This window comes from Triturus cristatus, chromosome 2_2, assembly GCF_964204655.1.
Source record: "Triturus cristatus chromosome 2_2, aTriCri1.1, whole genome shotgun sequence".
NCBI lineage: Eukaryota > Metazoa > Chordata > Amphibia > Caudata > Salamandridae > Triturus > Triturus cristatus.
The window spans coordinates 654,463,660-654,481,460 of record NC_140582.1 but is presented as its reverse complement, the minus strand read 5'-3'; positions in this window follow the sequence as shown (position 1 = coordinate 654,481,460).

The following is a 17,801-nucleotide window of genomic DNA, read 5'->3' as shown; positions in this document are numbered from 1 at the left end:
TATAATTACGGTACTCCAGTAAATCATCATAAACCTAAAAACTTGAACAATAGTACTAACATGGGGGCGAAAACCAGCTTGTAATGTTGATAGAATATCATGTTCGCCTATCCACGTGTTAATTCTACTCAGCACGAGCCTGGCCAGGCATTTGTCACAATTGCATCTGCAGTCATTTTCTCGGTCGTCTCCCACTGTAAATCCAACCCCTTTGTCTGTAGGGTTAATAATAAAGGGTTGTGATCACTCTCGGTTTTCTGTTGGATCGACATGTCAACTAGTCGGGGCCACAACTCCAAGTTAATGAGAAAGTAGTCGATTCGGCTGCTTCTTACCCCATTGTTATAGGTATGCTAGCCCTCGCTATCCGATGGTGTCCTCCCATTTATAGCCCTAATACCCCACTCTAGACACAAGGTTTTTAGCTGGAGTGCAGCCTCTGTTCATTTCTTTATCGGGGGTAATGTTAGTAATGGGATACCCCAGTTAGAATCCTCATCGCTACTGAGGCCACCATCTTCTTAGCCAAGAGGCTCAAAAGTACAATTAAAATCGCCAGTAATTACCATATAATTTTTCCCCCTATGATTCTCAATGAAGGTATCTAACAGGGAGACAGTATTTGAAAGTTTCCCACCCACCATCCCTCTCGCATACACATTGATCACTATTATGTCTCGGTCGTGTTTTGAGCGTATTATGATAGCCAAGATGTCGGGGCTATCTGTTGATATCTCTTCAACCCAGTATCCTGAATGTTGCCTTACCCAAGTAGTAAGCCCCACAGAGGGTCTCCCTTTTTGTCCACCAATGGCAGATTTTGCAAAGTTCTGGTAACCTGGGCAGAAAATAGAATTCTGTGTCCATGTTTCCTGAAAGGCCCAAATATCGTACCCCTCTATAAATGATGACCAGTCTGCAGACGCGATCTTAGATTGTAGGCTAGCAATATTCCATGTTGCAATAGCTAATAACGAACTTGCCGGGTCACCGTTGGGGGCCGGAATAATCTGGCTGTTTCTACTCTCTGTTTGATTTGGTTGCACTAGATGTGGTCTATCGCCAATGTCAGGGACTGATGTGGACTGGCTTTCACTACTCTCTATATGATTTGAATATACTGGTTGCAGTCAGTCACATGCTTCTAAATCAGAGAGGGGGGCAAATCTGTTTACGAGTCTTAAATCAGTTAGCCTAGTTAGGTCTCTTGGGGCCACCCATGTCTGTCTCTCCAAATGTTGGGGACAGCTCCCTGTTATTTGTTGAAAAGATAATCTATAGAAAAAGCCCAAGGGCAACACCATAATGTTATTGGGATTTCTATCTAAATTGTTTCCTAGATTGTCCAAAAGGAATCTGACAATGGAGCCATTATTAAAGTTTAGAACCACACAATCTCCCCCTGTTAGAAATGGGGGTCTCTAGTTGGCAATGGCTGGCCACTGTCCAAGTAGGGACCCTTCTTCCTAAGTCAGAGTAAGCAGCCTACACCCTTTGACAACCCCTGCTCAAACCTGTGGTAACGTAGCACGAGCAGCTAGGCTTATCTCAGAGGCAGTGTGTGAAGCATTTATGACCATACACAGTAATACAATGAGGAACACTACAAATGGACACCACTCAAGTAGTTATGAAAAATAGGTATTTTTATATAGACTTAATCACAAGACCAATAACAGTAAAAATCCACAATACTATAAAAATATAATTACTTTAGAAATGCTGCAAGGAAAAATAGTTCAGGATGCGCAAAATGATGTTTAGTTCAAGGCAGGGGTCTCTGCGACCCTTTTACTCACAAAGTATCTGGTTCCTGGGGCAAAGCAACAAAAATGTCGCTAAGGCGTTGTAGCGTTAAACTTCCTCACGCTAACCAGCGATGCATTGAATCCTTACCGCAAGGGAGGATGATGCGCTGGGTTGCGGGCAGGACAAAGCGACAAACTTCCTCACGCTAAGCCGGTGATGCGATGAAATCCTTGCCGCGAAGGGAGGATGATGCACCGAGCCTGTTGCGTGTGCGATCTTGCTGCGTTGACAAAGATGGCGCTCCGCGAGGAAGCGACGAGCCGGATTCGATGCGGGGAAAATGGCGAACGCTCGGCGTCCGCGCTGCGATGATCCTGTTGCGATGATTTTCAGATAGCGGGCGTTTTCGGGCCCACTGACGAATGATGCGATCTTCTTGGGGATAGCGAGCACTCGGCGACAGCGGAGCGGCGATTTTCCTCATGCTCACCAGCTGCAGCGGCTCGCTAACGGGGGTTAGCGACGGTCTTCAGCGCTCTCTTCTCAGCAGTAGAAATAGAGGCCCTGGAACACACAGGGGCCTCACCTGCAGATAGTAATCCTCGCTGGGAGGAAACAGGAGGCTGATGGTGGAGTCTGATGTGCCTGAGACTTCAGCAGGAGGCTAGCTCTCTTCTAGCCCTTGGGTGATTGCTGTAGCAAAAATAAAAGTCCAATCAAAGTTCCTTTCCTCTTTTTGAAGTCCAGTGGTAGCAGCTGCAGGCCAGTCCCAGAAACAGCACACAAGGCACAAGGACAGTCCTTCTCTTGCAGATTCCTGTAGCCACACGGACAGAGGTTCTTCTTGTTATCCAGGAGCAATACCAATTGTAGGGGTTTGTGCACAAATATTTATACCCCCAAAGTCTTTGTTCTTAGGGGTCCCAAGCCTCTGAACCCAGCCAGGACCAGTTTTGCCCAGCCCTGGAGCACTTTGTTGATCAGGCTGCATCCTTCCTTTCAGAAAGAGGGGGTCTGCCTCAGACGCACAGTGGGAGGTGGAGCCAGCTTTCACCTTGCCAGGCACAGCCCTATTCAAGTGCAGGAGCTACCCCTCCCCTCACACCTAGGCAGGTCGCTCTATTCAACCCAGGTCTGACTCAGCCTGCCCTGTCCCTCCAAAACCAGACAGCCAATACACATAATTGCAGAGCAACTGGAAGGCTTAGGCAAGAAAGTACCTATACTCTAAAAGTGGTAGTTTCAAACACAGAATATAAAAATAACATTCACTAAAAGATGTATTTTAATATTCTGAGCTCAGGCATACTAGATTCGTTTTTTTACCATGTTCTGTGGGTCAGTTAGGACTATAGGATGTAATAGCCCAGACCTCCCATTCTGGCCTATGGAGAACAGGTAGCCTTACAGTAGTGAAAACGAAATTGGGTGTAATTCACTACTAGGACATGCTACATACAACAGGGCATGTCCTACCTTACACATACAATGCGCCCTATCATAAGGGGGGCTTACATGATGCCAAGGGAAGGTTGTAGGGGCTGGGAAGCGGGTGGACTTCACAGCCAAGATGGCAGTTCTGGACTGCACGCAGACACTGCAGTGGCAGGTCTGAGACACACTTTACAAGCTGCTTCTGTGGGTGGCACAAACCAGTGCTGCAGGCCCACCAGCAGCATTCGGTTTACCAGCCCTGGGCACACACCGGCCACGCTACTAGGGACTAACAGGTAAACTGAATAAGCCAATCATGGATGTACCAATTCATATGTCATCTTTACAAAGGGAGCATTCGTGCCGTGGCACTGAATGGCAGCGGCACAGCGCCCAGAGCATCTATAACCAGCAAAAACAGAGGAGACACAGCGAAAAAAGGAAGGGAGACTCACGCCAATGGTGCTAGGTCTAACACGCGTCCCCTCCAGCTGAAATGTGGGGAGAACTACCCATCCCCTTGGAAGTTCTCTTCACTAAGGCGGAAAAATCTGGACAGACCATCAGCATAGGCGTGTTCTGTACCAAGGCGATGTTCCACCGTAAAGTCCATACCCTGTAGGGAAATGGACCACCTTAACAACTTGGGATTCTCACCCCTCATCTGCATCAACCATCTGAGGGGCCTGTGGTCTGTCTGAACCCGGAAGTGAGTCCCAAAAAGGTATGGTCTCAGCTTCTTCAGTGCCCAGACCACAGCAAATGCCTCACGCTCAATTGCACTCCACTTCTGTTCCCGTGGAAGTAACCTCCTACTGATGAAGGCTACGGGTTGGTCTAGTCCCTCCTCATTCATCTGTGACAGAACAGCCCCCACCCCATGCTCTGAAGCGTCTGTCTGGACAATAAATTCCTTAGCAAAGTTGGGCGCCAGGAGCACGGGTGCTGTACACATGGCAGTTTTGAGGGCATCGAAAGCTTTCTGACAGGTGTCAGTCCAGTTCACAATCTTGGGCTGCTTCTTGGAAGTCAGCTCAGTCAAGGGGGCAACGATGCTGCCATACCCCTTGACAAACCTCCTGTAATAACCCGTGAGTCCTAAGAAGGCCCTCACCTGGGTCTGGGTCCTTGGGGGCTCCCACGCCAGGATCGTTTCAATCTTGGGCTGTAGAGGTGCCACCTGGCCACTCCCTACCTGGTGTCCTAAGTACACCACCGAACCCTGCCCAATCTGGCACTTACTGGCCTTGATTGTGAGGCCTGCTCTGCGCAGCGCCATCAACACTTCCCAGAGGTGGTGTAAGTGGTCCTCCCACGAGGAACTGAATACTGCAATGTCATCCAGGTAGGCGGCACTGAAATCCTCCAGCCCAGCCAACACCTGATTGACCAACCTCTGGAAGGTGGCAGGGGCATTCTTCATTCCAAAGGGCATCACCCGGAACTGGTAGTGCCCGTCTGGGGTGGAGAATGCTGAACTCTCCTTTGCCCCATCAGTTAAGGCGATCTGCCAGTACCCAGACGTTAGATCAAACGTGCTGAGGTACCGGGCAGCCCCTAACCGATCTATGAGCTCATCAGCTCTGGGGATGGGGTGCGCGTCGGTCCTCGTGACCGAATTGAGACCTCGATAGTCCACACAGAACCTAAGTTCTGGAGTGACACCAGGCGCTGCAGCTTTTGGTACCAAGACCACGAGGCTGGACCAGGGGCTGCTAGAGGACTCAATCACCCCTAGAGCAAACATTTTGGAGACCTCCTCCTTGATGTAGGCCCTTACCCGGTCAGTCACTCGGTAAGCCTTGTGCTTGACAGGAGGACTGTCCCCGGTGTCCACCTCATGGACGCACCAGTCAGTGACACCAGGCACCAGGGAAAATAAATCAGGGAATTGCCCCAACAGCTGGCGGCAATCTAACTGTTGCTCAGGGGTCAGTGTGGTGGAGAGGACCACGCCCTCCACTGACCCATCCTTTTCTTCTGCACACAGGAGGTCAGGAAGAGGCTCACTTTCTTCCTCCATCCCTGCATCTGTGGCAAGGAGCATGCCCACTTCAGACCTCTCAAAGTGGGGCTTCAGGCGATTCACATGCAGGACCCGCAGGGGGTTCCTGGGAGATTTAAATTCCACCAAATAGGTAACTTGACTTTTGCGCTCCACCACCTCAAAGGGACCGGTCCACTTATCTTGGAGCGCACAAGGCTCCACTGGGGCCAGTACCCAAACCTTCTGACCAGGTTGAAATTCGACCAGAGTGGCATTCTGGTCGGGCCAACGTTTCATCTCCTCCTGGCTGGCTTCCAGATTTGCCTCAGCAATTTTCCTGAAACGCCGAGTTTGGTTCCTGAAGGCCAGGATGTAGCTAAATACATCCTGGGGAGGTTTCCTGGGAGATTGCTCCCAGCCTTCCTTGACCAAACTCAGAGGTCCTCTTACCGGATGGCCATAGAGCAGTTCAAAGGGACTGAACCCTAAGGACTTCTGTGGCACTTCACGGTATGCAAACAACAGGCATGGCAAGAGGACGTCCCACTTACGCCTCAGGGGCTCTTCTAGGCCCATGATCATGCCCTTCAAGGTCCGGTTGAATCTCTCAACCAGACCGTTACCCTGGGGGTGGTAAGGAGTGGTGAACTTGTAAGTCACCCCACACTCCTTCCACAGGGACTTCATATACTGGGAGATGAAGTTGGTCCCCCTGTCGCTCACCACCTCTCTGGGGAACCCCACACGGGAGAAGATCCCCATCAGTGCACGTCCCACCACGGGGGCCGTCACTGTCCTGAGCGGGATGGCTTCAGGGTACCGGGTGGCATGGTCCACCAAGACCAGGATGTACCTGTTGCCCATGGCTGTCTTGGGGTCCAGAGGCCCCACAATGTCGATGCCCACTCGCTCGAATGGGGTGCTAACAACTGGGAAGGGTTGGAGTGGGGCTTTGATCTTCCCCCCACTCTTCCCACTTGCCTGGCAAGTCTCACAGGTCCTACAATACGTATCTGAACTCTTGCGCATCTGGGGCCAATAAAAGTGGGTGACCAGCCTTTCAAAGGTCTTAGTCTGCCCCAGATGTCCTGCCAATGGGATGTCATGAGCCAACCCCAGTAGGAAGGTTCTGAAGCACTCGGGTACCACCAGCACACGGGCTGACCCCGGTTCAGCAACCTTAGGCTCGCTATACAGGAGACTGTTCTCCCAATAAATCAGATGTGAACCGGACACATCACCTGCTGCCTGGGCTGCAGCCTGTTGCCGCATACCCTCAAGAGAGGGGCAAGTTCTCTGCTGTTCACAAAACTCCTCCCTGGTGGGCCCCCCTTCCTGCTGCCACTGGGTCAGCTCAGGCAGGTCCCCCAGGTCGGTACTCTGCTCCCCGGTAGGCTCCAGGGCATCCCCCTCCGGGTCTGCTCCCTCCTGGGCCGTGGGAACCAAGGGGGCCGGTTTCCCGCGCCCCCTGCCCCCTCCCTCTAAGGCAGGGACCTGGGCCATATTCTCAGGCTCCAGGTCTTTCTCAATACTCTCTTTGGCTGACATGGACCGAGTGGTAGCACATGCCCACTCAGGCAGTCCCAACATTTGCAAGTGAGCTCTCTTCTCCACCGTAGCCCACGGGGAGTTCTCCAAATCATTGCCCAACAGACAGTCCACAGGCATGGCGGGCCTCACAGCCACCTGAAGAGTTCCTGAGACCCCCCCCCCCACTCAAAGGGAACCTGAGCCACCTCACAGTGGCTCTCTGTGTTGTCTGCAGACACTACTGGGTAGAATGCATGGGGTACAACCTGCTCTTTGGACACCAACCGGGAGCTGACAGCAGTTACACTGGCTCCTGTGTCCCTCAGAGCCTCCACTCTATGGCCATTGATGGTTACCCACTGCCTGTATTTTTTAGTGTTATCAGGCAGTGCAGGCTTAGGAACCATTTCAAAGTCTCCTAGTGAGACAAGGGTCAACTCTACGGGGTCCCACCCACCGGGGGCACCCATCTCCTCCTCCCCCAGGGCTACACTAGCAAGCTGGCGGGGCGGTGCACGGGGTGGTGCAGGAGTATCCTTTTGGGGACACTGGGGGTCAAAGTATCTGTGGCCCACCTGGCCACACTTAAAACAAGTAGGGGGCCTCCTTGGAACAGGATTACCTGTTGGAGGCACTGGCTTCTTATCTGGGGGAGGCTGGGATACCACTGCCTGGTTCCCTTGGGAATTATCTTGGGGCCCTCGGTGGAACTCCCTTGGTTTACCCCGTCCCCCCCACCTCTCTGCTGGGGACCCTGCCCACCTTTGGCGAAGTCTCCCACTGGACCCTTGCGAACCCGGGTGCTCACCCAGCGGTCCACCTCCTCAGCAAGCTTCCTAGGGTTAGTCAGCTTGCAATCTATCAGATGCTGGCGTAGCTCAGGAAAACAGTTACTAGAAAAATGCTCCCATGCAATCAAGTCATACAGTTGCTCAAAAGTTTCTATTTTGCTGCCTTTTACCCAGCGCTCCATTGCTCTGCCAAAAAAAGACACATATTCTACCCACGTGGTACCCTCTATCTTCTTGCAAGTTCTAAATCTCTGCCTGTACATTTCAGGGGTCAAACCATAGCGGGTAATCAAAGCTTCCTTCATGTGGGCATAAATCATTCTACTTTCTGGGGGTAGGTCCAACAAGGTATCCCTCCCCTCACTCATAAAGCGTCCCCACAACCCCGCTCCCCAATCCTTCTCAGGGACCCGGTGGGACACCATAGCTAATTCATAAGCGGCAAACCATTGCCCAATATCCTCACTTTTATGAAAATCCTTAATAACCTCTTTAGGTATATACACTCTACTCTCATTATGCACTACCGGTATGCTGCCACCAGAGAGGGAGATCTCAATACTCTTGGCCTTAATCTCCAACTCCCTCAAAATTCTCTCATGTTCAAATTTCATCTTCATTATCTCAACTTCCAACTTCTTATTCTCTAGGTCTCTCTGACCATCCAATTTAAGCTTAGCCATCTCCATATTATGCCGCCTATCTCTCTCCCTGTCCTCCATCTCTTCTGGAGTCAGGCCCCTTGAGGACACACTAGTGCCCGGGCTGGAAACTGCTTTATCCCCTACCAAATCTACAATTTCGTCCTGCCGCTCTCCTGCATCCTCTCCTACCTCCACAGGCTCTTCCACATTCTTTGGGGCATCCCTGGCTTCTAACCAGGCCTTCAGCGCCTTGTAATACTCTTCCCTTTTAGTGAGACCTGTGATAGGGACTGTGAAGCGTTTGCAAAAATATTTGAGCTGCTTGGCATTGTAGGTGTCTAATTTCTCTTCTTCCCAGGAGAGATCCTCAGAGGCATTGGATCTGGGCTTGGCCATTGTAATAATAACTGGCAATATCGATCAAAAATAGAATCAAAAATCTCAAAAACGTACGTGGTTGTGTTATGGTCTGCACTCACTAGTAGTGTACACTATAATTACTGTATGCAATCATAAATGCAAGTCCAGATCCTCACCGCTGACCACCAATGTTAGAAATGGGGGTTTCTAGTTGGCAATGGCTGGCCACTGTCCAAGTAGGGACCCTTCTTCCTAAGTCAGAGTAAGCAGCCTACATCCTTTGACAACCCCTGCTCAACCCTATGGTAACGTAGCACGAGCAGCTAGGCTTATTTCAGAGGCAGTGTGTGAAGCATTTATGACCTACACAGTAATACAATGAGGAACACTACAAATGGACACCACTCAAGTAGTTATGAAAAATAGGTATTTTTATATAGACTTAATCACAAGACCAATAACAGTAAAAATCCACAATACTATAAAAATATAATTACTTTAGAAATGCTGCAAGGAAAAATAGTTCAGGATGCGCAAAATGATGTTTAGTTCAAGGCAGGGGTCTCTGCGACCCTTTTACTCACAAAGTATCTGGTTCCTGGGGCAAAGCAACAAAAATGTCGCTAAGGCGTTGTAGCGTTAAACTTCCTCACGCTAACCAGCGATGCGTTGAATCCTTACCGCAAGGGAGGATGATGCGCTGGGTTGCGGGCAGGACAAAGCGACAAACTTCCTCACGCTAAGCCGGTGATGCGATGAAATCCTTGCCGCGAAGGGAGGATGATGCACCGAGCCTGTTGCGTGTGCGATCTTGCTGCGTTGACAAAGATGGAGCTCCGCGAGGAAGCGACGAGCCGGATTCGATGCGGGGAAAATGGCGAACGCTCGGCGTCCGCGCTGCGATGATCCTGTTGCGATGATTTTCAGATAGCGGGCGTTTTCGGGCCCGCTGACGAATGATGCGATCTTCTTGGGGATAGCGAGCACTCGGCGACAGCGGAGCGGTGATTTTCCTCACGCTCACCAGCTGCAGCGGCTCGCTAACGGGGGTTAGCGACGATCTTCAGCGCTCTCTTCTCAGCAGTAGAAATAGAGGCCCTGGAACACACAGGGGCCTCACCTGCAGATAGTAATCCTCGCTGGGAGGAAACAGGAGGCTGATGGTGGAGTCTGATGTGCCTGAGACTCCAGCAGGAGGCTAGCTCTCTTCTAGCCCTTGGGTGATTGCTGTAGCAAAAATAAAAGTCCAATCAAAGTTCCTTTCCTCTTTTTGAAGTCCAGTGGTAGCAGCTGCAGGCCAGTCCCAGAAACAGCACACAAGGCACAAGGACAGTCCTTCTCTTGCAGATTCCTGTAGCCACACGGACAGAGGTTCTTCTTGTTATCCAGGAGCAATACCAATTGTAGGGGTTTGTGCACAAATATTTATACCCCCAAAGTCTTTGTTCTTAGGGGTCCCAAGCCTCTGAACCCAGCCAGAACCAGTTTTGCCCAGCCCTGGAGCACTTTGTTGATCAGGCTGCATCCTTCCTTTCAGAAAGAGGGGGTCTGCCTCAGACGCACAGTGGGAGGTGGAGCCAGCTTTCACCTTGCCAGGCACAGCCCTATTCAAGTGCAGGAGCTACCCCTCCCCTCACACCTAGGCAGGTCGCTCTATTCAACCCAGGTCTGACTCAGCCTGCCCTGTCCCTCCAAAACCAGACAGCCAATACACATAATTGCAGAGCAACTGGAAGGCTTAGGCAAGAAAGTACCTATACTCTAAAAGTGGTAGTTTCAAACACAGAATATAAAAATAACCTTCACTAAAAGATGTATTTTAATATTCTGAGCTCAGGCATATGGAGAACAGGTAGCCTTACAGTAGTGAAAACGAAATTGGGTGTAATTCACTACTAGGACATGCTACATACAACAGGGCATGTCCTACCTTACACATACAATGCGCCCTATCATAAGGGGGGCTTACATGATGCCAAGGGAAGGTTTTAGGGGCTGGGAAGCGGGTGCACTTCACAGCCAAGATGGCAGTTCTGGACTGCACGCAGACACTGCAGTGGCAGGTTTGAGACACACTTTACAAGCTGCTTCTGTGGGTGGCACAAACCAGTGCTGCAGGCCCACCAGCAGCATTCGGTTTACCAGCCCTGGGCACACACCGGCCACGCTACTAGGGACTAACAGGTAAACTGAATAAGCCAATCATGGATGTACCAATTCATATGTCATCTTTACAAAGGGAGCATTCGTGCCGGGGCACTGAATGGCAGCGGCACAGCGCCCAGAGCATCTATAACCAGCAAAAACAGAGGAGACACAGCGAAAAAAGGAAGGGAGACTCACGCCAATGGTGCCAGGTCTAACACCCCCCATTTCTTTCCTTGTAGGCCCTATCCAGGTGACTCTTCTGGCCATGGTCATTTGGCTTTGTATATCCCCGTCCAGAACCCCCGCCCCCATCAGTTTTTGGTTCAAACAGTGCATGACTTTAATCATTAATTGAGCTGTGGATTCTGCCTGTCCCTTCCTCAATAATGGCACATTTCCCAGTACCACCACCAGGGGAGCAGCCACAGGGGGCAGATGTAAAGTCTGAGTTCCAGCTTTTGCTGTTTCACATTCTGATTTTTCGTGGTTTCTGTTGACTTCTAGGCCACTCTTCCCTGATGGTATTCTGCTCTGCCCAGTTGTTACACAATTAGAATTGTCCATTAATGTATTGATTTCATCTGCCGCTTTATTCAATTCTTTGGCACAGGATGGGCTTGTGTTGGTTTGGGCAAATTCACTAGATGTGTCAGCTGTGATGATGTTATTCTCATCCATACTAGTGGCCGAGTTAGTGTCTATGGAGGGTGCCAGACTTTGGGGTACAATCTTCATCCTTGTAGGTTTTATTGATTTAGCAATTGGGGCTGATTTTCTTATCTCATGAGTGGACTGGGGTTTTCCATTAGGCAGTGGCATTGGCTTGGTTCTAACTAATAGTGCCTCCAATGCACGAAAATTAGACTTAGCCTGAGATTTAAAGCCATTTATTTTTTCTTCAATCCGACTCAATCTCAATGTGATGTTATTTAACATAGTAAAGACCAAGGTTTCCCGTCTCTTCCACATAGCCTCGTGTGTGGCCAGACAAGGGGCATGTGGAGTGTCGGGATTCGGTATTTCCACATTACTTGGGACTCTTGGGTCTGTGTCTGTTTTGTCTCCCCCTCCTCTTTTGTTCGGTTTTGCTGATTTTGTAGGTTTAGGTCTCTGTGGGCCCCCCGTCTTTCTCTTCACAGCAGGGTCGGGGGTCAGTCCTAATCCTGAAGATTTTATCAGACCTGTTGCCCTAGTGGAAGCTCTATGTGTAGTACAGATTGAATCAGGCTCAGACTCAGGCTCAGGCTCACAGGTTATCAAACCTGTTAGTATTTCTGGAACTTTGTCTGGTATTATTTCAATCACTTTGTCTGGGCTCAATCGCCGATTGGGGTTAGTGTGGAGTACCATGCCCCCCAGAGAGGATCTTTTATGGGAAACAGGTTCCAGGGATAAGCGACGCTCTGTCCTTTCAATCTCACATTAGAGTGCAGAGGTTTCCCTAGTTAAAAATTGATCAAGTGTCCCCACAATACTTCCACCTGGTTGCGCACCCTTTCCCTCTCGCTTGTTCATCTTGATACTAGGTTACCGTGGCAGGGATCTAACGTACAGAATATCAATGCCAGTATCCTATTCGTCTTAAGGTTAATAAATGAGTAAGTAGAACCATCCACTATACCTTCTACTACTGCAGATCTCAGAGGGGGGCCCAGCCCAGTCTCCTCCAGTCTCCAACGGGCATGGATGGGCCCGCCCTTGGCCCGGGCTGTGCCCGGGCACGGCCCGGGCTCGCCCACGTACGTCCCATGCTGCGGGAAGCCTGCGCTCTTCTTAAGTGCCTCCCGGCTCCCGAAACCAGCGTAGGTGGTGTGCACGCCGCTAGGGCTGCTGGGGCTTGTAGTCCCTGGCAGGCGTCCTCTCTTACGGCCGGGACCTTAAGGATGCCCAAATGACTCTGTTGGCGGTGGCGGCAGCAGAACGCCAGTGGCAGATGGCAGGCAAGATGTGGTCAAAGCAGTACAAGGCACCAGGTGAGTCGGGCTCCCCCACAAGGCACCAGGTGAGTTCGGCACACAAGATTCATATTTGGTTACTTGATTGAGCCATGTGGGGGATTGGGGCAAAGGCTCTAGTTCATTCTTATTACTTTGGAATGTTGTGAATTTTAGGTGTTCTTTCTATTTTCATTCTTGTAGCAGCAATTTAATATGATGCTTTCTCCAACTCCGGTTGCCACCCTTTCCAAAGAAAAGTACTGGTTATTCGCTATTTAAAATAGAGCTCTTATAAAATCATTTGAATTTATTTTTAACATGGTGAATGCATGGCATTGTGAACCAATTCAAACCAATTCATATCAGCTTTACGCAGACAGAGATGAACAGTCGTGCTGGAAAGGTGAGGGTAGAGGTGAAGACTGTGTACGCCTTTCATTCTGTGTAGCTGTTAGACAGTTTTCAAAAAGATATCGTTGACAAACTGCACCACTGAATGCTTTGCGAGACTTCAGCTCATATAGACAACATGCCACCATTTGCGCCTGAAGTGACATTTTGTGGCCTAAACTAAGCATATGTGGCTCAACGCCGAATGGTACCTTCGTATATATGCTATTGTCATTGTGGTATTAATTACCAATTGAAATAAAGTAAATGGAACCTTTTAATAGTAAAATGCGAGAGAGGCTTTATTTAATAAACCCCATCCATCAACGAGCTGAACCAACTGTCAACCCGGAACACTGCGAAGTCCTGGTTCCACGTGAGAACATAGAACGTGGAACCAGAGCATTATCACACTTCTTCCTTCTCAAAATGAAATGAATCTTTTAGCAAGAACAACTAAACAACACAAAACATAAATCTTAAATTTCTTGAAGAATAAATAAGATGAGAAACAGAAAAATCAAAATTAACATCTCACAAAATCATAAAGATAACTTGGGCTTTTGCAAACCCTTACACTCTTGCGAGTTGGCCTAAGTTCCAATCGGGAAGAGATACCATAAGAAGAATCAGTTTCACAAAAACTGTTACAACCTGGATTAACATGAACAACACGACTAAGATTCCAGATACTTCCATCATTCGTTTTAACAGCATTTTTGAACAGTTTCACCACACTTTTTACATCAGTGAATTTTGACCAATTTAGACAGCCAACCGGAGCCTTGACCTTGACTCTGTCACCAACTTTGAACTTAACAATCTTACCAGATTTATGATTGTCAACATAGATCTTCCTTTTCCTTTGAAGAATTATTTCCTTTTCCCTCCAATTACCAATACAATTATCTTTTAGCCCTTTGTCCAAAGTCATCCACCCTGGGCACAAAATGGTGTTCGGAGATCTTCCTTTGAACAACTCAAAAGGTGTCTTTCCAGTTGTAGAATGAGGAGTAAATCTGTAAGCAGAAATTCGACGTTGTAACTCATCCTTCCAGTTTAAACAGTTAACTCTCGCCAATTGTATACTCTCTTTCAATGTTTTGTTCAACCTCTCAATTGCTCCATTAGCCTCAGGATGATAAAGCGAAATCTTCTTGTGTTCAATTCCACACTTCGATAAATATTCCTCCATTTCACGTGAACAAAATTGTGGCCTATTGTCTGATAGTAAGGAACATGGAAAACATTCACGCTTGAAAATTGAATCCAAAAAGTTGATTATACATTGAGTAGTTATGTCACACACAGAGCTCACTTCAATCCACCGAGAGTATAAATCTAACAAAACAATCAGATAGGGAGTTTGATGTTCACCATTTAGAGGACCAACAATATCAATGGCTACTTCATCCCAAGGACACATGGGTAATCTCCTACAAACCATAGGTGGATGTCTGGGTTTAAGAATGTTGTCACTTAATGAGCATGGAACACAATCACGTACTGCCCGTTCTACCATGAGATCCAAACCTGGCCACCAATAATCATGTCTGATTCTTTCTTTGGTTTTTGAAATTCCCATGTGTCCTTCATGTGCAATCCGCATAATATTTTCCCTTAAACTCTTGGGTGGAACTAATCTTGTGCCTCTAGTTAAAATACCATCTACAACAGCTAATTCATTAGAAACTAATGACCATGGTTTCTCAAGACTGTTTTCTTTTCCTTGTGACAATAACTCCATCACGCCCACAAATTCTGAATCATTCTTCAACGCCTCCTTCCACTCATCTTCTTTAATCACACCTAAAGTGATGTCACACACTTTAACCTCAAACTCATCTTCCATCCCTTCCTCACAACTCAAACTATTTGAATCCAAGCTGTCAATTAAACGGGAGAGACAGACAGCCGACACATTTGTTTTCCCAGGAATATATTCAAAATCAAAATTATATTCCTGTAAAGTGATAACCCACCTCCTGATCCTAGAGGAGATAGAGCCAAGACCTTTTTTCTCACTAACGTCCTTCAGAGGCTTATGATCTGACCTTACAGTAAAAGAGGTGCCCCAAACAAATTTCCTAAATTTATTGAGCGCCCAAAAATTAGCAAGGGCCTCTTTTTCAAAGACCGAGTAATTAATCTCAGCACTCCTAAGACATCTCGAAGCACACGCAACGAAATGCTCATGACCATTTCTCAACTGAAAAAGCAGAGCACCCAAACCTTTCTTGCTTGCATCGGTCATGATGAAAGTTGCATCACCTGGTTTAAATGCTTTTAAATCAGGTGCATTCTTAAGATCCATTTTAACTCCTGAAAACTCTTCTTTACACACCTCATCCCACACAAATTCTGCATTTTTGCACAGTAACCTTCTGAGATGAACAGCTTTATCAGCAAAATTTCTAATGAATTTTGCTATAAAACTCAGCCATGCCGAAAAAAGAGGAAAGTTCCTCCTTTGAACACGGTTCTTTCAAATTCACTATGGTATCAACCAACTCCTTTTTTGGTCTGACTCCGCTCCCAGATATGTTGTGACCAAGGTAATCAACCTCAGTTACACCAAATTTACACTTGTCACGACGTAAAGTCAGACCTGCTTTGAGTAATCTCTCCAAAACCTTTATAACTCTGCAATCATGCTCTTCGATGTTTTTCCCATATATCAAGAGATCATCCTGATGACATCTAACACCAGGAATCCCTTTGATCACATAATTCATAATTCTCTGAAAAACAGATGCTGCTGACACCAACCCAAAAGGCATCCTTAGGAATTTAAATGCCCCCCATGGGGGTTATGAACGCAGTCAACTCCTGTGAATCTTTGTTAAGAGGTACCTGGTGATATGCCGATGCCAAATCCAAGGTACTAAAATAACATGCACCTTCTAATGTCGAAACCATTTCATCAATATTAGGAAGCGTAAACCTGTCCACCACCACCTCTTTGTTGAGAGCACGAAGATCTACACATAGACGAATCTCATTGTTGGCCTTCCTTGCTACCACTATGGGCGCCAACCACTCTGTAGCCTCCACTGGTTCTATCACCCCAACACTCAGTAACCGATCTAACTCTGTTTGGACTGCTTCTTGTACATTGATAGGAATTCTCCTTACTTTTGCTGCAATGGGTCTAGCACCAAGCTTGAGTTTAATTTGATGACTATACCCTTTTAAACAACCCAAAGTGTCTCTAAACAAACCATCAAACTTCTTTATAAATTTGTTTTCCACATTCTCAATAACCTGTACTTGCACAGGGGGGTTGCTATTAGGATTGAGGATTATACCCAGGCGTGCTTGATGAGTCCAACTCAACAAATTATCTCCTATCTCCGCCACATATACCTTTGCATCAGTAAACCTTCCATTGCTCTCCACACAGCTCAAGAAATACCCCAACATTTTTATGGGAGTTCCCCCATAACCTGTTGGTTTAACATCCGATTTTAACAATTTGACATTTCCTTTAAAACTCTTCACAAATTCTTCTTTAGAAATGAATGTAAAATGAGAACATGAATCAAATTTCATTTTGATCCTTACATCCCCCACCTTGACCCATTCAGTAGGATGTTCCACACCACACTCATTCACTTGAAAAGAGACTTCTCTTCCTTCATTCTTGCTGTTGGGATTAGTCTGAAAACGACAGTTCCTAGTGAAGTGACCCCTCCTCCCACAAGAGCTACACATAACCTCAAGAGCAGGGCATTCCCTTGCATTGGCTTTGTGACCAAATTTATCACATCGATAACAGGTGCCCTGAAAAGCCAACATGCTCCTCCTTTCTTGAGGTATACTTCCCGCCTTATTTTCTCTTTCTTCCTCTCCACTCTTGTATTTGTCTGAATCACTTTTCTTTTTAATCTGACAAACAATCTCTTCCACTTTCTCTTCATGAGAAGATAACTTTCCTACTTTGCTCAATTCCCCCACACATTTAAGCATATGTTCCACCCGTTTAGCAATAATCATTACTTCCTCTAACGGTGGCTCATCCTTTAACCAAAGCTCCTCTCTTATTTTATCACTGCTGCATCTTAAGACAAACTGATCTCGTATTCTCTCCTCCACAAGCTCCCCAAATTTGCAACTTGAAGCTAATTTTCTTAGAGCAGTCACAAATTCCTCCACTGTTTCTTCTTTACCTTGTTCTCTTAAACCAAAATAATAACGCTCCATAATGGTGCTTACTTTAGGAAGATAATGCAGATCTAATTGTTTGATACATATCTCGTATTCATTCAATCCCCTTTGAACTGCAGGGCTCAACTGTGGTAAATTTTCCAAGACCTCCTGTCCCTCACCACCTAAACAGTGAAGTAGCAATGCTTGTTTCCTCTATGCACTCAAATTTGTACCACACACTCTTGCATAATTTTCAAAAATGTTCCTCCATTTTTTCCACTTCACTGGGGGTTCCCCTGGATTTGACAGGAAAAACGGGGGTGCATTTACATTTTGCATCTCCAAAAAAATATTAACGTTCTTTTCCTACAAGTTCTTAAAATTATTTCTCAAATTACAATAATAAAATTATTGTCAGCTTTCTTGACAATGCAAATAAGTTCCCTACTTCAGGTAAAAATATAAAAAAATGTTGTTCCCTCTAGAGTCAAGATGTGCCTATCACCGAGATGACACGCTTTTTATTTTATTATAACCTCTGCACCTTAGTTGCGCTGTGTCCCTCTTGTTTTCCTTTATCTAGATAATATTAATCAATTTGTATACTTTCCTTTGTTTCCTGTAGAGTTTAAAGGTAAAACGTCCGCCCACGCAAACTTTTGATGCTTTTTTTATGGTAAAT